We start from the raw sequence: 25,012 nt of genomic DNA on the forward strand, positions 1-25,012 counted from the left end.
GTTCTTCTTTTTTGGAGTGTGTCTTTTTCTTACCCTGTGCCAAGCTTGTCTGATTCCCCATCAGGGATGGCTTTTCACCCCTCTCCTTGCTCCCATCAGTCCAAGTCTTCTTCTTCTTCTTTTAATTGTTAATTAACTTTATTTTATTCATTTATTTATATGAAGTGCTGAGAATCAAACCCAGTGAGGCAAGCGCTCCACCACTGAGCTACAACTCCAGCCATGTGTACTTTCTTCTTTATAGGCCCTTTCCTGACTACTTAGGCTGAGTTTAAGCTCATTCTTTTCTGAATGATACTGTAATTTGCTTCCAAAATTTTTCTTTTGCCTCATAATCGTCAACCTAGCCTAATTTTCTTATCTATTCATGAAGATTACAGATATTGAAGAATATGATCTGTAATTTTGACTTTCCATTCTTCTCTCCCATTGATTTTAGCAGAGACGTTTTCCCATGGAAGGTGCTAAGTAAGCATTTCTTGAGCAAATGACCTGCAGCATCTGTTGGTGAACTATTCTATATCAAATATGGACACTTGCCTGTTGTCCAACAAACAGCTTGTCCTTTTTTTCCCCAGCTGGAGGGGGTGAGACAGCATGTGAGTACACATTGCCCATTCAGTTGAATGCTTGGCATACTTGGAATTTGCTTGCTGTGGGGAGGTCACCTGGCCCTAGCTTTAGCTCCCTGACACTCTCATTAGGTATTTTAGAACACTTTGTCTACTAATTCCCCTGTGGAATATTGTTCATCATTCTATCTGTCTCCATTATGTGTTTAATTTTTAACCATACTTATTATCAGTAGGAATTATACCACATACTTGAACGACAAAATGCTTATAATGTGTTTGTAATATATATATGTATATACATATGCATATATATATATATGCACTTGCATTTGAACCTCAAAATAATCTTATGAAATATAAGGAGCACATGATATAACTGATCCTCAGAAAGGATAGATGACGGTCATAGTACATACAGTTTTCTGGTGTTTTTATCTAATTTCATGCTATCATCAGTAGAAACCTTAACAAATTTTCATTTGATAGACAGGTTTTATTTCTGTTGAGTAATACTCTTCTCCTTCCATCATTTTTCCATTAAAACTTCCATTTTGTTCTGGCTTCCCATGAAGCAGCTGTACCTTAGTGTAATCCATTCCTAGCCTCGATGTTTCATGATGCAAATCCCTTCTCTCACTGCTGATGATATAGCATAGAGTTGGACAAATTTCTTCTATGAAGAACCAGAGTGTATACATTTTAAGCTTTTCAGGCCCTATGGTCTCTATCATAACCACTCAACTCCCGTAATTGTAGTGTCAAATCAGCAAAAGCACAGTACATAAATAAGTGATGTGGCTGTGTTCCAACAAAACTTTTATGAACTTTGAAATTTGAATTATATATGTTTCATAAAACATTCCCTTTGGCTTCTTTTACAATCATTTAAAGATGTAAAAATCATTCTCAGCTTACAGGCTTTACAAATGCAGGTGGCCAGCCAGATTTGTCCTGCTGACTATAGTTTGCCAACACTTTATATAGTATATTTATTAAAGGAGAGCCTAGATGTAAACCAGGGTACTTTAATTAGAAGCAAAACTGGCTTGGATCCAGTTCTACCTGTGGAATTTCAAAGCTGTTTCTAAGTTTCCTGTTTAGGGTAGACATAGGCTCTTGTGGCTTCCCTTACCTCCTTCCTTATGTCAGAGCCTTTCCTGTAATTTGTGGATCCTGCTATGAAATACATCCCCTTAACTGAGTCCCCCCAAGTACACCCCCACCCACACAAGTCTTCTTGAGCAAAACTGACCTTACTGAGAAATTGAGTGGAAGATTTGTCACGGAAACCCAAGCAATGTCTAGTAGAACTGTGATGTCGCGCTTCTTAAAATGTCATTCTATCACTTCACTGCTATTTTTTTTCCTTTTTTCCAACAAATAAAGAATATATCTTCTTTAAGAGAACTGATCTAAGTTTTTACAAAAGTGGTACCTTTTCTGCCCTTTTGAATGTTAGGTATTGTGTTAGTCAGCTTTTCCTACTGTAATCAAAAGTCCTGACAAGAATAATTAGAGGATAAAAATTTTATTTAGTGATCATGGTTCCAGAGATCTCAATCCATAGACAGCTGAGTGAATTGCTCTGGGTCCAAGGTGAGACAGAACGTCATGGTGGAGAAGTGTGGTGGAGGAAAGCAGCTCAGGACATGGTACCGGGTATCAGGGTGAGACTCCATTCACCAGAGATAAAATATAAACCCCAAGGTCACACCTCCATTGACCTACCTCCTCAGTTATACACTGCTTACCTTCAGTTACCACATGGTTAATCCCTGTCAGTGAATTAATGCACTGATTAGGTTAAGACTCTCATAACCCAATAATTTTACCTCTAAACTTTCTTTCATTATCTCACACAGGAGCTTTTGGGGAACATCTCATTTCTGAACCATAACAGATATATTCATTTGTTCATTTATTCAACATGTACTTTTTGAACATCTACTACAGTGCTGTCCAAAGTAACTTTCTGTAGACATAGAAATATTCCATATCTGGGCCATCCAATACAGTATCCTCTAGCCGCATGTAACCTTTGAGCATTTAAAATGTGGAGAGTGAAACTGAGGAAGTGAATTTACACTATATTTAACTTCAGTTAATTTACATTTAGATAGCCACATTTGGCTAGTGCTGCCACAATGGGCAACACAGATCTAACGTGCAGGCCAGTAAGATGCTGTATGAGGCTCTGCTAATTCTTGGTTCCTAAAACTTAGGACAAGGTTGGTACTGGCCCTCACTGCCACTGTGCCAGACTTAATTAAAACTTTGCAGTTTATCGTGGCTTTCTTATAATTAATAACTCCAAGCTTTTACACTTCACATCTGTCACGTAGCTGAGGTTAATCTCTGGCTTTTACAATTTTTTTTCTTTTCCACTTCAGTTGTACATGAATGCAAAGGTTCTTTTCCCCCAAGAGCACATTCCTTATTCCAAGCACATCTTTAGCTATGTGTTCAAAAGTTCTATCAATTCCAGCTGTTTTTTCACCAAGTATAGAAACACAACAGCTGGCCTTTGTTTTAAATGCCTCCCCATGTGGGCTAAATATTTCATCTTATATACCGTTTTGATATGTTGACATGGGGATGAACAATATGGAAACTATCCTATGGAAATATTGATGCTTTGTAACCAAGATGATTGATCCAGCCACATTAGGAGGGATGTGAAATAGAGGGAGGAAATTTCTCTGAAGTGTGCATGGCCATTTAATTACTGTAGGCAAACAGTCTCTAAGGCTGTGCAGCCAGCTTTTGGAACTGTCACAAGAATAAAATTAACCTGTGTTGTATAGCACAGTTGGAACCATTGTTGCCAGGCCACTTGGTACATCTTGCCAGAGGATGTGATATTCAAATATGCATGGGTCTTGGAAAAGCCTAGATTTATGACCCTAGCGGTCATAAATTTAGAGGCTAAATTAGTGTTGGAATTCACTATAAAATTGTGAGAAAATGACAAGGTGTTGTCTAAGAGGTCTGGTATGTTAAGAAGACTAACTAGCTCCAGGCTTGATTCACTTAACAAGTGGTAGATGTATAGAGTTCTAGAATTCTTCAAGACAAGAGATAATGATAAGTCCTCTCCAGATTAGAAGACAGATTAATTATAAAACATCTAGTTTGGGGTTGGAGGTGTTGTTCAGTGGTAGAGCATTTGCCAAGCATGTGCAGGGCCCTGGGTCTGATCCTCAGCAATGAAAAATTAATCTAGTTTGGATCTTATCATAATTATATGATTATATGTCACTTAACAATTATTAATTCCCTTTGTTCCCTGAATTTTGAGGCTTCCATCCCTAAGGAGGAGCCATGTCCAAAGAAGTCCTCTCCCAGGCGCTATGACCAGCCCACATACTTCCAAGGAATGGAGGTGCCCTGAAAGAACTGAGAGGCAGGGCAGAGGTGAGTACTAAATGCACAAGATGACATTTATCAGTGTCACAAGCATGATAAATGCAGTCCTCCACTGTAAGCAGGGAAAAACTCAGAAACAAGAAATTCTTACAGAGAATGATCAGGAAAGATGAGCTCAAATTAAAAAAACACTAAAGAAAAAAGAAATAAATCACCAAATCAAGAGTGCCGACTCAACAAAATGAAGAATTTGAGGCTAGATAGAAAAGAATAAATATGTTTAATGAACATAAAGAAATATTTAGAAGTATTAAGAAATGAAGAGGACCGAGATATGTACAAAATGACCAGGAAAGTTAAAATAAAGCCTGTCAAATAGAGAAATATGTAATGATTGCAATGGATAACTTAATAGCAGTTAGACCTAGCTGAAAGGAGATTTGTGAATGATAAATTAGGATCTAAAAGAATTATATAAAGTAAATGATAAACAAGATAAAATGTTTTTTAAAAAGTTTAGTGTAAGGAGGTTTAACAATATTCAATTTATAGTTTAAGAAGGCAACAGAATGGAGGAAAAATGATATTCAAGAACATACTGAAATTTTTCCAATATTGTAGGAAGGCGTAAATTCTCAGGTCCAGAAAACACAAACAAATCTAATATGAGAAAAATAAAAATAGTTTTTACTTATATCCATTGATATGAAAGGACGCACAGAAGTTTATAAAATGATCTATGAGGATCCAAAGATAAATTATAGTAAAACTAGAAAAACAGGCAACTTCTCAACACAATCAATGAATGCTAGCTAACAGTAGAAAACAGTGAAATAGTATCTTTAAAGTGATGAGAGAAAATAACTATCAACTTAGACTAGCATGCTCACAGAAACTCTTTTTTAGAGTGAGCAACATAAATAAATTTCAGACAAAGCCAAGAATGTCCATTATAAGTTATCTATGTACTCTAAAAATAAATAACATACAAAGTATAACTTAAAGAGTTACACATCATCCTCAGTGGACATATATTGTGTCCATAATCAGAAAGCAAAACTGCTACTCATGTGTAAGACTGCGAGTAAAGGATGCTTTAGAGAAAAGAGACAAAAGGTGCTCTCCCATTTTAGAGTGATGAGACCAGTGACTAGCACAGGACCTGGTAGAGGACAGATCGTTGCTTGTCTGCAGACAGAATATGTATCTTCATTTACTTTTTTTCTATTTGACACTTCCCTTTTCAGCACCCATGTTAGCATGTCCTTTTCCAAAGCCACCAAATATATCAAGGTGTTGTTTATCTACTAATGGCTAAACTGGCTTATCTCAGGTTAGGAATTAATAAGTGTTATTTTAAATAAACCTAGTGTCAGTTTACTTTGAAAGATTGCTAATAGTGCAGTAGGCAAGAGAGATTTCAAATGCCAATCCATAGGTAACAACTTATGTCTAATTTTATGAGCGTCAATAAATATCCAAGATATTATAGTTTTGAGAATTCTCCTTTGCTGTGGGAACAATTTATTTTAAACTACATTTTGGCCCAAGCTCAAATAACACTTCAAAGAGCAAGGGATAGTGTGGTAAAACAATTGCTGCCTGGTGATCTGAAGAATTGGGTTCTAGCCCAGCTGCTCTTTGGCTTCACCCTGATCACCTGACACAGTGTGTTAGTCAACTTTCCCTCACTATAACAAAATAGCTGAGATGATTAACTTTTGAAAAAGAGAGGTTTTATTTTGGCTCACAGTTTTGGACATTCTAGTCGATGACTGATTGGGCAACACATTATGGCAAAAGCTTGTGGCAGGAGCAAAACCACTCATCAGGAGCAGGGAGCAAAAAGAGGAAGAAGAAGGGGCCAGGGTTCCACAATACCCTTTAAGGATATACCTCCAATAACCTAAAGACCTCCCACTAGGCCTTACCTCTTAAAGCTTCCCTCACCTCCTAATATCGTCACCCTGGGGACCAAGCTCTAACACATGGGGCTCTGGGGTATACTGAAGATCCAAACTATAATACATAGATTCTTAATTTCCATCTGTGAACTATGGGTCTTGAACTAAGTCATCTTCAAAGGATATAGGACTGTTACCATTCTGTATTTTACTACAAGAATAATTTTTAAAACAGACCTATTATTCACACCAACAAAAAAGCTATAATAATACCTTTAACTGTGTCTTCAGAAACATTATGGAGGGGGGTCCTTGAGTCTCACTATTATCTGAGTGCACTATCAGGGCTGATTTAACCTTTAAACGCAGTGGGCACTATGGCCCATGATACTTATAGGGGTCCATAGAAATTTTTTAATTGTAGTTGATTTTAAAAATCAGAAGAAAAAATATGAACATAATAATAATGAATACAGTTGATAAATATGCAGGCTAGATTACATTTCATACCAACTCAGTCATAAAATTTGATTTTTATGACTTTTTAATGGAGAAAAATGCCTATGGGTCATAATGCAGCTCTATCTACTGTCCTGATTTAGAGGAATTTATAAAACTTCAGATTTGATGAAAACTAGCTGAGTCTGTAAGGGTCTCTGCATTCTAGGACCAGTAGTTGGTACTTGGTGGCTACATGTAGATATAAAGTTACATTTTGAGAGTAAAACTAGTAAAATGAACATGATGAATGAGACCAATAATTTACAAAAATGACTTTAAAATATATGAAGTCTCCTGGGAAGAGTAAAGTTGGGATATCCATGATAGAGCTGTAACCATTATTGAGCATTTATGATGTGCCAGGTGCTGCACTGTGTGGTATGGGCACTTTCGTGCTTAGTCTCTAACACAGCCTTGTGAGTTAGCATTATCATGAACCCATGTATAGAAGGATTTGAGGCATGAAAACATTAGGTTAACTGACTTAACGTCACCTGTTTGGTAAAGTGGTAGAAAGAGGGTTTGAGCATAGAGTTTTATTTGGAAGATTGCAAAGATGCCCCCAACAAAAGCCCCACCCCTGTGGAAGCACACTAATGCCTCTGTGGCGTTAGCAGAGCTCAGCGAGGCTGGGCAGGACAGCGTGGCACTGAGGGAGGAAGAGCAGAGACAAGGTGGCTCCAGATGGATTACACCTAACCATGAACACCAAAAGTCAAGGCTGATGGAAGAAATTGTAAACTTTTTTACAGCCATATTAGATACAAACCTCTTCAGACACTCACCATTCAAATCCTCTTAACTCTGCAAATCAGCATGATTTCCAGGTAAATCACTGTCAATGGGCTTTCACGAGGAACATCTGAAAAAAATTTGTATTAATAATAGACTGACAGTTGTAGAAATAAAATCCAAGTTTCCAATGGTTGCTGTGTAAGAGATCAAAAAACGTTGAAATTGGTGATTAAGAATATGAACAAGTGACCATTCCCACAGACTGATGGGAGTCACAAAAGAGAGGATCATCTGGTGACGAGATGTCAGGACTGAAGTGGAGAAGAAAGAAACAAACAAGAAGACTGCCTTTCGCCATGCTGCTAAGGGTTCTAAGAGTCCTAGTAAGATCACATTGGAAGCTATTAACACTGTGCATAGTGTTTATAGTTTTTAGTAACTAATTATACACAAGTTAATTCAGAGTAATTTGTTTATAGCTCTTAATTCATATGGTCTTCATGAAGTTATTCTGTTTGTTATTATTCCTTTTGTGAACTTTATTAAGGATTGAATTAATGAGATTCTCCAGAATTAATATCTATATCAAATTGACCTTGATTGGTGTATTTACCATGCTTTTTATTTCTCTGATGCTTTGACGTCTTATGACTTTGCTGCCCCTGGAGGAATGCCCTTCTCAAAGTTGGCGCATTTCAAGAGATAAAAAACTACTCAACCACGAGTGTGTCAATCACCTCAAAGTGTATACCCCTACCACCAACCATTTCTTTTATTTGCTGTCTCACTCTTGGCCACTATGCACCTGCCCTAATCACCTCAGAGTTAAGCAGCAGACAGCAGGGAACAGTTCCTATACCCCAGAGCCCTGGGAACTTCTTCAAACTAGTCCATTGTAGGCATGCTAACCCTGCCTCACCAGTTCCTCCCCACAATAAAGGCTCTTGTCCACATTTCCTCCCCAGCTCCTCTGCCTCCTAAACGACTTAGGTGCCTCCCCATCTTTACTTCCCCATAGCATGGTGTGCCCCCTTCTCATTGGATCTCCAAAAATATCAATTTACCTTTTCTCTTTTATGGTGCGAGGGATGGATGCAACTCAGGGCCTTACCCATCCTAGGCAATTGTGCTAATACTACCCCAAGCACATGGTCTAGCTTTTCCATCACAGTTGTCTCCTGGTTTGTGAGCCTTGACATACCTAGATAATAACCTATATTGCAAAGTAAATAGTAATTATCTCTAGGATACTGGTAGGAAAACTAAGTTAGATAGAAACTCTCTTCACTGTATTAGAACCTCTCTTTCACTGTCAGCTTGGGTTGCCATAATAAAATCCCTTCAGTCCTCAATATACTATAGCTCTTAATTCATATGGTCTTAATTCATATACAATAAACCATTATTGGTTTGCAAGTTTGACTTTCAATGGTATGAAAGTGATACTCATTCAGTAGAAACTGTACTTGGAATTTTGAAGCTGATCTTTTCCCAAGATAGTGATACAGGGTTGGGGCTGGACTGAAACCCAGGTCTGCGCCCCCGAACTATGCCCCGGATACTGTATATCCTCTAGTGTAATAAAGGGGATTCCCCCATGTATTACTACACAGAGACCTGTGTGACTTAGATTTCCAGCTCTGGACTCCCTTTGTTTCAATTACATGCTTGTCTAGAAGCTTCTGAGGCCTTCCCAAGATCCTGATAGAGAGTTTCTCTGTGTGGCAGTGTCTGACCAGTCATTAGAAAGGAATATTCCTGACCACTTATCCCAGGATTAATAAATTGGTATTGCATCCAGTACCTTAGGAATTTTTGCTTTGCTTTTTTTTTTTTAATCACTCAAGCCTAATAATTGAGGGAATACTAAAAAATTTAGTTCCTGACCCTGGAAATCTCATGTGCAGGCCTTGGCTATAGTGACCATAACAATGAACCACCTCATTATGCATTGCCCTCCATCCTGGCCAGTCTTTCTGTCTCACCCCTTTTGGCCTGTCTCAGGCACAATGGAATTCTTCTGACAAGGTCCCAATTGATTTTGCCACCTATGTTATTATATGGACTTAATGTGGATCTGTGTTAATATTCTTTCTGACATTGAAATAAATTATCTGAACAGCTGTGCCTTTCATTCCAATGAAAAGTATTAAATGTGGGCATTATTCTTGATTTTTTTATGATTTTAAATTTCTCAGTATTATTCATAGGAAACCAGGGATTCGTTTCTGAGTAAAGAAAAGTGGGATTAAGGGAGATTTCTATAGAAATCCTGTAACTGCTTGGGAAGAAATCTTGGTGTAGGTAGGACATCCCTTATCCAACATACTTTGAACTAGAAGAGTTTCTGATTTCTGATTTTCATAGTAGAAAATTCCAAGCATGTTGCAAAGGGACCACTAGCTAAGCACATTAGCAGAGATAAAAGGCAGACAGATGCCAATCAAGAGAATGGGGGAGAAGACCCTCCAAACAGGGGTCAGAGGGCTAGGAAGGCAGAATGAATCTAGGAAACCAGCTCAGTGTGCTTTCCATGGACTTTTATTTTTTTCCCCTGCAGCACAACTGTTTCATTTCTCTGATTGTACATGATGCAGCATCACACCATATGTGCAGTCACACATGTACCTAGGGTAATACTGTCCATCACATTATACCATCTTTCTGTCCCCATGACCCCTCTCCCCACCTTTGCCCAAAGTTCCTCCATTTTTCCCATGCCCTCCCCCATTATGGCACCACTGGATAGCATTAGCATTTAAATAAAGCTAGGCTTGGTGCCAGTTTTCAGAGAAGGTTTTCTGTCCTTTTTGAGAGGGAACGGGAAAGCATTCTTTGCCAGTTGGTCCCAACACTGCCTGGCAATGGTAGGGATTACATAATATTTGTAGAATGAATATTCATTTGCCTCTGTGGGCAAATGAAGGGAAAAGTCCTCATCCAATCTATTATAGAAGCTAACTGCATTGTCCCCCAATCTATTATTATTACTATTTGCAGTACTGGGGATGGAACTCACATGCTACGTGGTAAGCACTCAACCACCGAGCCACACTCCTAGCCTTTGTACCCAAATTTAAATGAATTTTAAAATCCGATATTTTTGCAGATTGAAATGGAAATTATGTCACCTTTATAAAGTTAACCTTTTACTGGAAGGTTTCTTAAAGTCCAGACATTGGTTTATCTGGAATAACACAGAAAAAGTACACATAATCACAACTTTTGATTTCTTTTTCTCAGTGCTCCACCTTGAGTTTCAGCCACACATCATGGTTTCTTGTTCCTAAATTATCATCCTGGTTATGCCGTGACACAAACTGGCCCCTCTGCTTGGAAAGCCCTCACCCACACTCCACCTGCTGAAATTCTACTCTGATTTCCATGCTCATTCCAAGAACCAACACTCTCATGGCATTTCCATTCATCAGAATTGATCTTTCCATGGTGTCTTCCCACAGATTCTGGTTTTTTTTTTTTTTGTAGAGAACACATTTCCTACTTCCTAATTATAAGCTCCATGAGTAAAAGGACCAGAGCTAGACTCTGTACTTCCTAGTGTTCTCAGCCTAATAACTTGCCTTACAGAGAATATTCTCACCTTTTCTCCCTGAGTACCACTTCTAGCAGAGGAACACAGGCCTTTGGATTGCTTTGAGATGGAATTTCTTTGAAACTGTGCTTTATCTTAGAAATTCATGTGAATTTTACAGTGAACTCCATCCTTTTCTAGTAGTAATTCAATGTAAAAATGCTTGAATGGAAGGCCAGTCATCATGGTGTATGCCTATAATTCCATGTACTTGAGAGGTTGAGACAGGAGGATAGTGAATGCAAGGCCAGCCTGGGAAACATGGTGAGACCCCATCTCAAAAAAAAAAAAAAAGAAAGACTCCTTTGTAAAACTTATATTTCAGAAACTGCCACTGTTTATGCTTTAATTAGTTAGATCTCCTAGCTATGACCCTGGGGATACACAGTCTTAGTTGAAGCTTTAAAATGTTTATTGAACAGAATTAAACAAATGTAATATAAAGTGAAGTGTTTGTTCCAAATACCAAATAATTGAGAAAATAGAGTCAAGTTATATAGAGGCAGCTTATCTCCAAGAAGAAGCCTAGAATAACATTTCAGAGAATTATTTAAACTAGCACAAGACCCCTGGCAAGCTTTGTACTCAATGGTTGCTGATGTGTCCTTCTTCCTCCTCCAGTTTTCACATTCTACCTGTGAAATGCAGGACAGTCAATTGCCCTAAAACACTGCCTCTCCAAAGGAGAAGTGCCCCTTGGTTCCTACTTGTGAAGATATTTTAGCCTATGAGTTTTTGGATTCATGTTTATTTTCATGATTGCATTAGGGAAAAAATGCTTTATATGCTTTTAGCTGACACCTAGTATTAATATCTTGCTGTGGAAGAAATATAATTCAGTTTTAATGAATGTGCCTAATAAAGATTTTTTAAATGGACTGGAGAAATACCAGATTCATAAAAAGCCTTAGGAAATAGGTAAATTGCTGAATTTGAATGTAAATAAATAAAAGATCCTTGAATGTTACCCTCTGCTAAAATAGATACTGATGTTAAGGGACTTGAAGAAATAATTTCTTTAACTACATCCTTATGGCCCATAAGATGCTAAATTCCTCCCTAAATAAATATCTCTATGATAACATAATAGTCATGGAAGCCAGCGTAACAAAGAACTCTGTGGACTCTGTATGGGCCAATGCATTCATGCAAAACAAACAAACAAAAACAGGTGCTCTTCATTTTAACTTTTAACAATAGTCCGATTGATAATGGCAAGTTAGCCATCTACCTGAGCACAGATGTGACTTCTGTCCTTGCATCCTTCCTGTATCCTGGCAAGAGTCATATTAATATGTGTTGAATGAAGAAGGGACATAGACCTCATGATGGAATTTTCTCTCTCTGTAGGAGTACCTCTCCCACACCTCTAAAATTCTTTGCATAATACAGCCTGGTGTCCTGGGACCAGGTGTGAAAACAATACTTTTATATATTTTTCTCTCCTTGAATATTTGTTTATGTTCCTCCTTTCTTAGCTGCTGACAAAACCAACAAAGAGACAGGATTTTCTCCAGTCTAGCTTTGACATTGTAATGGAATGCCCTTGCTTCTGTGGCCCCTTTCTTAATGTTTATCTAACTGCACTGTTCCTTGCATGGGGGGCTCTCTGGAACAGCCTTTCTGTCATTTAGGGCTTGGCTGTCTTTCTCACATCTCCCTGATTCCGAGTATTTTCTGTTGCACTTGGGCTGAAATTGTGTATATGCAGTAAAATCACTGAACTGAGGAAGAGCTGCCCGCCTGCTGCTCCCACAAGGCACACCGTATCCGGAAGGGCAACTCATCATGGATGCGATGATATTTCAGTCACGCTGTGACGGTGGCACACAGGTTTAATCAACTTCGCCACAGACGCAATTCACAGTGGATCCCTTTTGTTTCCCTTATTATCAGAATGAATACACAGGGTCAGAAATGATGAAATCAATATCTAACACGGCAAGTGATAGTTACTCACACCTTTTTTAAAATTTGAATTCTTTCACAAATTTTAAACATTTTACCTTGCATGTATTTTAAGGATTAAGTTTGTGAGCTTATAGATTTAAATGTCAATAAAGGTAGGAGGAATAATCATGCATTGAAACTAGCTGCATTAAATTTTAAAGTGAGAGCAGTTATTATGAGACCTCACATGTGGAGGTATTACATTACGTAATTGTTATGATCCACTAACTCATTCATGTGGTAATTTGCTCACTATTCATTTGACATATAGTAATGTAGCAGTTAGTATTTTTTAGAGAGCTTAAAACGTTAGGTATTGACATATAAAAATGTTCTTAAACTGTCAAACTTTATAAAAATATTTTATCTGAATTTTTTTTTGTTTCAATTAATTTGTTCATTCTCAAAATGTTAGACACACTGTGTGGGAGCCAAGCCCTGTGCTAAGGACTGTGGATTCACAGACCAAAAAGAACTAGTCCCTCCTCTCTAGGAACCAGAAACAGAGAAAGGGAGAAAGAAGCAGACAGAGAAAAGGAGAGAATTGATAAGGAAGTAAAAAATGAAGTTAACTCATCCATGGAGATCTAATGGGGGTCTCATGCCCCCTGGGTGCCATAGAGAGCAGAGGAGGCAGAAACCAGAGAGAAATGTCAGCTCTGAAATGACTCAAGGTACTTAGGAATGTTGAAAAATCACGGTTCCTGGGACAGGGATAGTAAGTGACCAAAAAAACTTGCGGAAGAAGCAAGACATAAAAGGCTATCCAGACCATGCTCTGGTGCCTGGATTTCATCCTTATATCATGGGAAATCCCTGGCAATACTTATGCTAAACAACTGTGTGTCAAACCAGTACTTTTTACCCTGTACCATAGTCTATTGTGTTACTGAATGAAGTTCATTTCATGCTAAAGTTATTCATAGTAATGAGAAGTCAATGGTAGTACAGAAGATCCTACTGATTTCCAAAGATCCTCCTTATCATGTCCATCACTAGCTCTGAGCATGATGAGTGCTATTTTAGACTCAGAAGACGTGGGTATAATTGCCATCCAGTAACTCTGTAGCCTTGGGTAGCCTGGTTGATTTCTCTGAGATGCCATTTCCTTATCAAATAGGCATGATGAGACCATACTCCTAAATTGTCTCACAGGCCTGTGATGAGAATCAGATAAAGTGATGTACATGAATCAGTTTTAAGACAGTGGAGCATGACACATGAAGAAGGTGTTATTATCATCATCACCATTATTAATAATAGTATTTAAGAGATAGGTGAACCTGAATTACTTGGCAATTAATAATCAGAAACAGTTTTCTCTGGAGCACCAACTATATAATAGCTAATTTACAAGCAGTGGAAATTTCTTTACTTAAACATCAATTCTTTGATAATTGATGAGAATATTTCCAGGTGAAAACAGCTCATAGACTCTGGTTTGACTGGTCCCTCCAGAATTGTACAGTGGGTTACCTGTACAATCACACATGGTGCCTTTGACAAGAAAGGAATTTGATAAAAATAAGCAGGGAATAGTAGAAAAGCAGAGATTTTAAAAAGATTTGAGCTCAGAATTTTGCCGTGTTGAAGGACATGGCCCCAAAGCACACTCAAAGTAAATACAAAATCCCAGCTCTGTCACTAGTTGGCTGAGGACATTGGTCAAGGTATTGAAAATGCAGGTTCTCTGGTTTCCTTATCCATCACATGGAAATATCAACAGTGCTTCCCTAATAGGATTGTTGTGAGATATGAGTCTACATTTGTGCTCAGCACACTGGTACAGAGTAGGCATTCCAAAAATGCTAGCTATTGTTACAGAGGAATGATGATTAGACTGAATAGACAGATTCATAGATGTCACTGGCAACAATGAATAACAGAAGGTAAGGCACTACTATTTTTAACGTACTAAAGGAACAATAAGTATCAACCTGAAATTTTATTAACTCTAGATAAATTATTAATCAAGGTTGAGATGAAAGATATTTTCAGACCAAAATCAAGTGTTTACAAACACTTTACAAGTCCTAAAAAGGATTGAATTCATAAGGCTGAGTTATAGGAAACAAAATTCATCATAAAGAGATAAAAATAAGCATTAATTAGCAATTGACTATGCCACTTCCACTATTTTTTTGTGTTGAAAAAAGTTTTAATTTAAATTTGATTAAAAAAAAGGAAGGAAGGAATTAATCAATGGGCTGAAATATGGTCTGCTTCTAATCAAGGACGAATATTGAAACACTGAAAAACTTTTTAAACATTGTTAGAAAAATATAAACTTAAATATTCCTATTTTAAAATTAAGAATAATTTTCATTGCATAAAATATAATATACAGCTTCCAAATTGTCAGGGGGAAAACTGGAAGGAAAAAAATAAGCGTAAACAGAAAATACAATAGAATGATAGAAACAAGATATCATTGTTTGCAATAACATAAGACAATAAACAATATAGAAATCACCAAAAGGAGAATAGACCAATGAATGTTTGTACAATTGTTCAATGGTAAGCAACAGATTATGTCATGTGAATGAGCTGTAATATCTATTAGTGGTCTGTAGTTGGAAGAAAAAGCAAGTTGAAAGGCCTACACTTAGTATGATAAAATTTATCTAAATTTCTAAAGTCTGAAAAAATGGGAGGGGAAGGGGAAAGGAGAAGTGAAATTAACCAAAACTCAGCAAACTTGTATAAAAGTAATACTTTCATAATCAATTGGTGATTTTTTGTCATAATTTCTCAGACTTTCCTATCTCTTTTTATGAAAGTTTAAATGATTTTGTAATTCTCTGATTATTTCACATTCTTGGGGGTTTTTGTTTTTCAGGGTTTTTTTTTTCTTTTTATTTCAAATTCTTTTAAACCAAATAAGTCAGCCCTGCTCAGACATGGGCACATTTCGTTCTCTCTCAGAGCTCTTCAACAAGAGGGGAAATTGCTGAATTTAACTAATAATAATTACCTCTACATTCCAGGGAATGCTGTTTCCTTTCATTTTAAATCTGTCAAATCCTTGGCCTCACTATCAATGCAGTACTGAGATGCCAACTCAATCATAAACTCAGAATTATTCAAGCATGGCTTTAGCTTAATTGCAAATCATACATTTTCAAATTGTAATCTAATTGGACAGCCACTAACTATCCAAAAATATTAGATTAATTATTCCGTGATTGTTGCTTTTCTTAAAAAAAGGATCATTTTTTTTTCTCACAGTTCTGATTACCTACCTGTTTAGTGAGTAGTATAATTGATTAGTGATTTCCTAACTCCCCATTTAGGTTCACTTTTGGGACAGTCTATTTTCAAATAGTTCAGAGAAGGTCCAAACTGGAAAAAGAAGGGTTTTAGAAAGACCTGTTTAAGCCCATTTAACAAATGAGGAAATTAAGTTTGAGAAACAAAATTAACTATCAAAAGTCACAAATCAGTAAAGGGTACTGTTAGACTAAAGTTCATCTCTCTTGGTCTACACTTTTAATAATCATCGTGTTTTGTTTGTTTGTTTTGCAATACTAGGGATTGAACCCAAAGCCTGCCTCATGCATGCTGGGCAAGTACTTCACCTCCAAGCCAATCCATTGCAAATTTTTAAGGCACTTCAGAAACATGGATACTGAGGAAGCAGGGAATACCAACAGTTTGGTCCTTCTATCTTCTCTGATGTGTTCTTCCATATGGCTCATGTCAGAAGAACTGAGACAGTTGGAAAATAGAGAATATTAAATGTAGTTTTTTGTAAAGTGCAATATACATTTATTAAGCATTCAATAAATGTTACATAAATAACTTACAGGAAATTAAGGCCAAATACCCTTTCAATCATTGTGGCAATATTGTTTTAAAACTGAATGTTTGATAGTTTTAAGTGATCAGATTTCCTGAAAGAATCCAATATCCATATCATATAAGATGTTTATTTTTAATAATCCAGCATTTTGTCATTGAAACTTCTCGTGATTTTCTGCTATCCAAATCAAATACAAAAAGAAAATAAAAGATTTCTCAGGTAAGTTATAAAGAATAAGTTCAAGTCCTGAGCTTGATCTGATTGGGTCTAGGAACTGACTTAATGAAACACCAGAGGAAGCAAAAGAAGTTTTAAAATTGAAAAATTTCCAAGTGAGGACAGAGAAAATAGTATTTATAATTTCTAATTTAAAAAGTTAAAGATTAATTTTATAACAAGCTATATAAGTGGTAGAAATACCTGCTTAGAAGGGCATGGTCATTGGTTCAATCCTCAGTACCCCCCCACACCCTCCAAAAATGTAACGTGGAATTCCAGTGCTGGCCAAGATGGAGTAAACCTCCTATGATTTGTCTCTTACTATTATAACTAAAATGTAGACAGACTGAAAAAGGTGACCACCTGAGGACTCTGAAACGCAAACAACAAAAGGCAATTAAACAAGGAAGTCGTAACCTGAAACACAGGCCTCCAGCACAATGGTGAGTTTCCAATATTTCTCCCTCTTTTATGGCAGCTTTGACTTGAGGGTGAGCCAAGAAGTCTGGGAACAGTGCAGTAGGTGTGAACAAGGAACTCAACTGCTCTTTCTAGCCAAAGGAATGGGTGGAGGGTGGGCAGATCTAGCTAGAGAGTATAGAGGATTCCCCTCTGCAATGAATTGACTGTCTGGGTTCTCCCAAATTCATATCCTGAAATCCTAACCCCCACATTAGGAGGCAGGTATTAGATCATGAGGGCAAAGCCCTCATGATTGGGATTAGTGTCCTTGTAAAACAAGCCCCAGAGAGTTGATCCTTCCACTATGGGAGGATGCAATGAGAAATCTATATTCTGCAACTCCAAAGAGGACCCTCATCAGAAACCAACTATGTTGACATCCTGATCTTAAACTTCCAGTTTTCAGAACTGTGAGAAATAAAGTTTTATTGTTTTTAAGCCATTTAGAAATTATTATTCCTTATAACAAGATAAGATATTCTTGTCGCCCCTGTTTTTCTCACTGTCTCAAAGCCAACCCAAACAGTGCATTTGAAAATGCACAATGAAGCTAAGCAAAAAACTTGAGGATCCAACTATGATCTGCTCTTTACTGTCCAGGTCCCAATCAGACTTCTCAGTGGTTCATGCACATAGGCTTTGAATGTGGGAACCACCACCCACAAATAATAAAACAAACTCACTAAATGATTCTGTATCCATCACCTGATTTCAAGATTTACTATAAAGTTACAGAAGTCAAGATAGTGTGATATTAGCAAAATGTAGACCCATGGAACAGAACAAAGAGCTCATAAATAGATCCATTGAAATATGGTTAGTTGATTTTTGGCAATGATATAAAGACAGGTCAATGGAGAAAGAATAGTCTTTTCAGCTGGAACAACTGGGCAGTCACATGCATAAGTATGGATGTTGAAGTAATAAACCTTCTGCAGAAATTAATCCCAAATGGATTATAAACCTAAACATAAAATTGGACACAATAAAACTTTCAGTAGAAAACATAGGAGAAAATCTTTATGACCTTGAGTCATAAAAAAGAGATCTTAGATATGCTTTTCAAAAGCATAACTATAAAAGAAAACATTGATCAATGTGGCTTTGTCAGAATTTAAAAAACATTTGCTCCATAAAAAAATAAAGTTTTTTTTCCTTCTCTTTCCATGGCTAAATGTTTGTGTTCCCCCAAATTCATATGTTATTATGGTCTGAGACTAATCAATATAGATTATAAATTATATGTATATATATATATGATATTTAAGCAGAAAAGTAAGATAAGATAAAATAAGATAATAGAAATAAGTACTATAAGTAATGTTAAACTGCCTTAGTAATAAGTTAGAAGTAAGCATAGAACATAAGTTCATCAGGAGTAAGCATAAGTAACAGCAGGATAATCAACTGTAAGACATAGGATCTAACCTACAGGAAATAAGATATAAAACAATGTAGGTTGATAAGTATACATCAGTAGGCCAGTATAGTTATAGATAAATATAAGGCTAATAGGTTAACATAGAGATAGTTAAAGTTAAATCAATATGGCCAAAGACAAATATATCTTGATATAGCCATAGTGATCCATTTTTATGACTCTCATGTGAAACTGACATATAACTTGTTTTTAAGATGTTAAAAAATTGTTTTTCTCTGTTTTATACACCCATACTCGAACCCAGAATGTAGACCCACAAATGTGCTCTAACCCAGGATGTGGTTGTGTGCTCTCGCTCTGCTAACTGCTTTCTCAATGCTTGTAACCTGCTTGCTTGCAACTTGCAGATTCCATAGGATGTGGTTTTCTTCCTTAAATACTCTGGCTACAGACAATTCGGGGCTGTTCTCCCATAGGGTCACTTGGACTCGGTGAGGGACAGTCTCTGGCCAGATAATAAAAGACTCTCAAATTTGCCTTAAATTCAGATTTAGAATGTTTTCTGAGCAGTTGCCCCATAACAATGTTGAAATCCTAACACCCAAGTGATGGCATTAGGAGATGGGGTACTTTGGAGGTACCATTAAGAGAATGAAAAGAAATGCCACAGACTGAGAGAAAATATTTACAAATCACATATATGACAATATATTTGTACCCAGACTATATATACATAAAAAGAAAACTTAATGCTCCACTAAAGAAAGCAAAAAACTAAAAAAAAGGCAGGGGGGCAATTTGAATAGATACTTCACCAAAGAAGACAGATGAATAGACATCTGAAAACATACTTCATAATAATTGTTTATTAGAAAAATTCAAATTGAAAACACAATGAAATACTATTATGCTCCTATTAGGATGGCAAAAAAAAAAGTTTTTGAACAATATTAAGTGTTAGCAAAGGTAAAGAACAGGTGGTAATGTTATATATTGTGGTTGTCACACCAAAAAATAGTTTGCCAGTTTCTTATGAAACTAGACCTGCAATAACTGTTCATCTCAGCAAACCTACTCCTGGGTATTTTACCCAAGAGAAATGAAACTTAAGTTCACACAAAAATCTGTGCTGCTATATAACAAAATATCTGAGACTGACTGATATATAAAGAACGAAAGATAGTTTCTGACAGTTCTGGAAGCTGATAAGTCCAAGAGGTTTGGTCTGGTGAGGACCCTGTCTGCTTCCAGGATGGTGCCTCATGCCTGCATCCTTAAAGGGGGTGAATGTTGTGTCTTCATGTAGTAGGACTGCATAAAGACCAAGCCCCAGGGAAGTCTTTTTTTTAAGGACCTTAATCCCATTCATGAGACCTCCTAAAGGCCCCACGTATTAATACTATTACATTGGTGATTAAACTTCAACATATGAATGCGGGAGGACACATTCAGATTATAATACAATTTAATTCATATTCACCCCAAACTGAAGAAAACACAAATGATTTTACCTGTTGAATGGATAAATGCACTGTAATTCATTCATATTATGAAATATTACTCAACAATGAGAAAGAACAAACTGTTGCCAGGTGTGGTGGTCATGCCTATAATCCTAGTGATTCAAGAGGCTGAGACAGGAGGATGGTCAAGTTTGAGGCCAGCCTCAGCAGCTTAGTGAGACTCTGTCTCAAAACTAATAAAAAAAAAAGAAAGAATTGAGGATGCAATTTAGTGGTAAAGTTTGTCTTTGGCACCAAGACAAACAAACAACAGCAACAATAACAAAAAACAAAGAAAGAAAAGGAAACAAACTATTAATACAGTCAATAAGATGGATGAACCTCAACTATATTATTTTAATCCAGGGATCAGCAAACTTTGGTTTGCAGGCCAAATCCTGCCATCTCTATTTATTTAGGTATTGTCTGTAGTCCTAGTGACTCAAGAGGCTGAGACAGGAGGATAGTCAAGTTTGAGGCCAGCCTCAGCAGTTTAGTGAGACTCTATTTCAAAATAAAGTGGTAAAGACAAACAAACAACAGTTTGCATGCTACAATGGCAAATTTAAGTATTTGTATCGGAGATAATATGATTCCCAAAGTTGAAAATATTTACTATCTGGCCCTTTACAGAAAAAGCGTGCCAATCCCTGTGATAAGTGAAGGGAGTCAGATACAGAAGCCTACATAATCTATGGTTCCATTTATGTGACATTCTGGAGAAGGTAAAACCCCTGGGATAGAGATCACTGGTTCCCAGGGGTCAGTTCGGGTATAGGAATTGACTACAGATGGACAGCATAAGAACATTTTTTGGGTGTGAAGCAACTCTCCTGCATCTTCATTATGGTGATCCTCACACATCTCCATTCACTTTCCAAAGCTAAAAGAAACGATTCAACTGCAACTGCATATACAAAGTCTTCCTGTATATCAACAAAAAACTGAATAAAAAATAAGTGCTATAAAAATTGTGTATGTATTTGGACATTTTGGTTGCAAATTGTAGAAGTTGAGATGATTTTTTAATAGGAAAAATGGAGATAATTCAGTATTCAGGTAACTGGAAGTAATACTGCCATCTATGACAAATCGAAAAGAAGGGCTTCAGGAACTGGGTCTGAGAGAAGAGATCTGGAGATCACAGGCCTGGACTCTTTCTCTCTGCCTGCCCTCAAGTTCTCTGTGCATGGTCACTCTCCACTGATCTCTTTGTTGCAGGGATCCTGTCCTCTGGCAGTCCCAATTCAGTAGCCCAGCTGGAAACAGAGAACTTCTTTTCCTCTAAACATTCATTTAACGACTCAGGGAAGGGCTATGATGGGCTCTGCTTTGCCACCAGCCTTGATCCATGGCTGTTCTCATCCCATTTCTGTGACCCAAGAACCAGGGTCTGCTTTGAGAAGAAGAATGGAAAGCCTTTTGGGTGGACACAATCCATAGCAGTCTCAGTTAACTTTACTTGCCATCAGTGAATATAATTAACAATCGATATTTTATTTCTAGTTCATGTCTATTTATAGTTTCACAATTGTTATCTTACCCTTTACAAACATTGATTTGGAAGGCAGGTTTGAGGTATTTAAAAGAAAGGTTTTGAAGCATTTGTCAAGTGGTCTCTGACCTACAGAACAGGGAGCCATTCTTAATTAACCATGAAAATATTTATGTCAGCTTTCAGTGGATTTCATTTAAGTATTAATATTTCAAGAAAAAAATGTTGTAAAAGAAGTGACCTAATGCTATAGGTATAGCCCAAATAAGAGACATTGTATGGATTAAGACTGTACTGTAGCAACCTTTATGATTAAGCTTTTTTCCCTTTGAAGTATGAGCTTTTAAACATTTAGGGAGATTCTTTTTAAAAATTCAAATATAGATAGCCTCTTGTCAAAAGAGAAAAGATGAATAATTCTAAGGATTTTCTGAGCATGGCATCAATCATGACGATTGAATTTGGCTTACTAATTTTCCTACCTCTGTGAAGGAACTAGAACTAACATTCTCTTTAAATGGAAAGCAGACATACAAAGACCTTAATTTTCTCTTTTCATGCAGTGTATGCTATAAAGAAATCATTAAACAAAGTATAAAACTCCTTCCAAATCAAAAGACACAGAAAGTTCATTATCTTGTTTTTCTCTTTCCCTTTCTGCAGTGTTATTGCAAGGGCTCCACCTGATGGGTTAGCTTAGCCAAGAGAAAATCAACTACACACTGATCTCATGTCCCTAAATTACCACCCAATAAGAGGAGGAAGAGAGAAAAATAAAAGCTGGCTTCCATTTGCCCAGCCTTCTGGTTCATCGACCTGGGAACACAGACTGCATTGGCTGCTCATTTACAGGGCTGCATTGATGGCTTCTCCCCAGGAGGGAACCATGGAGAGAATCATTCACCCTCAAACTCCTCTGATACTTGGTGCCTGAGGAAGCAAAAGCAGATAAAGAAATTGGAATAAGACTTGCCTGAGAGGAACTTTGAATCATTTCAGAGAGGAATGAAATATCAAATTTTAAAACCTAATTTAATAAACATACATCTTTGCAAAATAACATTGTGCATATCAGCAGCGTTTCTATCTCCAACTGAAAATGGAAGCAAAGTTTTCCATGACTTGGAAATCCTCTTGATATTGAGACAACTGGAAATAAGAGTTAATCCATCTAATATTTTTCTTCTATTCATTAAAGTTACCTTATTCCATATTTTAAAATTGTGTCCCACTCTACTTTGAAACTTTAGGTTGAAGTGATGTATAATACTTAAAACTGGGAATTTAAAAAAAAAATTTACTAGGGAAAGTTTCAAAATTATCCATTAAATAAAAATCACTGCATTAGCTTAAGCAGTAACAGTCTGATACAGTCCATTTCAATAGAAGAAGATATCCAAGAACAGATCTACTGGTTGTCTTAAACCGTGTGGTGGTGTGTGGGGCTGAACAAAATCTTTCCTATGTTCTAGAATTGGAGATCAAGGCCAATTTCAAGAGCAAACTGTACTAAGTGCCTACATTCCAGGACAAAGGATGATTAGAGATGTGTCTGAGAGTTTGTAGATTTATCCCACTGGCACCAAACCTCCATCTGAACACCACCACCCTGGCTGAAATAAGATAGCCTAGAGGGATAAGGAGACCGACTCTAAAAGAAAGGCCAGGAAGGGTGGGGGGACTGGGAAGGTGGGCCAGGGAGCACTCACTGGCACAGCTGATGGTTGACCTAGGGGATCTGACAGCCAAACCAATTGTTTTTTCATATTCTGCTCCATCTCATGACACAATTATTTCAGTAAATGCGGAAATTAATACATTTTAAACCTTAGTTAAATCTGCTTATGCTCCTTCCAAATAGAATTTTTCTATGTATTATATAGATTTTTAATTTGCTTGAGTTTCTTGAGAACTAGATGTTCTGTCTTTTGGATTCTACCAACAAAGAACATTTATAAATCACTATCATATAATTTCTAGTGTACAGCATACTGTGGCTTCATTTCCAGTAGAAAGAGCCAAAGAAATATTGATTCAATCCAGTCATTCTTTGGCACTAGTCCCAGAATATAAGCAGATAGAATGTCTACATAAACAAATTCTTATGAAATATAGTTAAAAGATTTTGTGTCCAGAAAAGCACCATTGCTATTACAAACTGAAATAAGTAGTAATAATGGGCAGAAAAGAATTGCAAACAGCGAAAAAATGTTGCATTCATTTTTATGCATATGATCACATCAGTAAAAAATAAAAGATTACCAAAATATTCAGAAAAAAGAAAAAGTAATGAGTTAATATATTTTGATTGTTTCAATGAGATTTTTGGGAAAAAGGGGGAAATGACTGTCTTTAGATTGGTCTGTTATGTTAATGATAATAATGAATAGAATTATGTTTGTTTGTTTGTTTGTTTGAAACCTTAATATTGTCAAGATGGATCTTCACAGATTCATGTTCAGTGATTTCAGAGCCCAATTTTTCAATCTATTGTCCCTCATGGTTGATCCAAGAGCAGTTTTTATTAATTTTAATTTCAAAAGCTATTTTTACATGATGCAGCACATAGTAGGGAGAAGTCTTAAGTGTCAGGATAAATTTATCAGAGATTCATACAAATTCTATTTCACAGTGAATTCTAGAAATTATAATACTGAGCATATCAGTTTGTCTTTAGGATCAATTCTAGTGGTTTTTAAATTCTCCAAAAAATTAATAAATAAATCCTTATTAGTAAATTCATACAGATTATATTTTGTAAAAAACTTTGAAAGTTTTTCTTCAGCTACAAAAATCAGAAATATTATTTGATCCTTTGACTTAGAACACCTGGTAAGAACAATGAAGTGGACCAATCCCAGTCTTTTCACTATCTCCTACAAATCTATAGTCAGCATCTCTTGTTATTTCTCTTGGGATTTTTCTCCAGAATCTGATTAATTTTTCTTTTGTTTTTATAAGTTGTTGGAGGAAAATTTTTTCCTCTGCCACTTAGGTCTGAATGGTTGGGAGCCTGAGAATCATTTATAGTAGATTAATAGGAGAAGAATTTATTGTACATGCAGGTGTACTCTATAGAAAAAGCTGCTCCCTGAGCATCTGTGGATAAAAGTTCATATAACAGTCTAGCAGGTAGAGGTAGTGAGTATGGGATGTTAGGACTTCAAAGGCTGGAAATATTTAATGAGGCTCATCTGCATAATATTTTTTAAATAGCCCAGTATCCAAGGTCAGCTACCTCCCAGATTGGAGACCACCCCTGGGAGGTTGGAAGGCCTCTGCAGCAGCCACCTCTTCTAAATCAAATAAGGCAAATTCAGATAAGACTTCTTTCTGCTTCTTACACAGCTCAGGCATTTTTACTTGATGCCATTTTGGTAGGTTTTGGTCTCTTTGATGTTTTGTGCCATAATTACTGTATTCAGAACTTTTGTGTCTTAATCTTAAAGCAACAGGTTTAAAGCTTGTTGTCTAACTGTATGTTGTCCGCAGCTGATTTGGACTGTTGGCAGGTATTTTTGGATCTTA

General features: G+C 36.7%; 1 long non-coding RNA gene across 1 annotated transcript; it reads left to right on the plus strand.

Annotated features, from left to right (window-relative positions):
* The first annotated feature begins 605 nt into the window (after positions 1 to 605).
* Positions 606 to 22,705, plus strand: LOC107153378. The gene is made up of 2 exons (XR_001504904.2): positions 606 to 3,989; positions 22,148 to 22,705. It is a non-coding gene; the product is annotated as an uncharacterized LOC107153378 (long non-coding RNA).
* Positions 22,706 to 25,012: the final 2,307 nt, after the last annotated feature.

Source organism: Marmota marmota, unplaced genomic scaffold, assembly GCF_001458135.2.
Source record: "Marmota marmota marmota unplaced genomic scaffold, marMar, whole genome shotgun sequence".
NCBI lineage: Eukaryota > Metazoa > Chordata > Mammalia > Rodentia > Sciuridae > Marmota > Marmota marmota.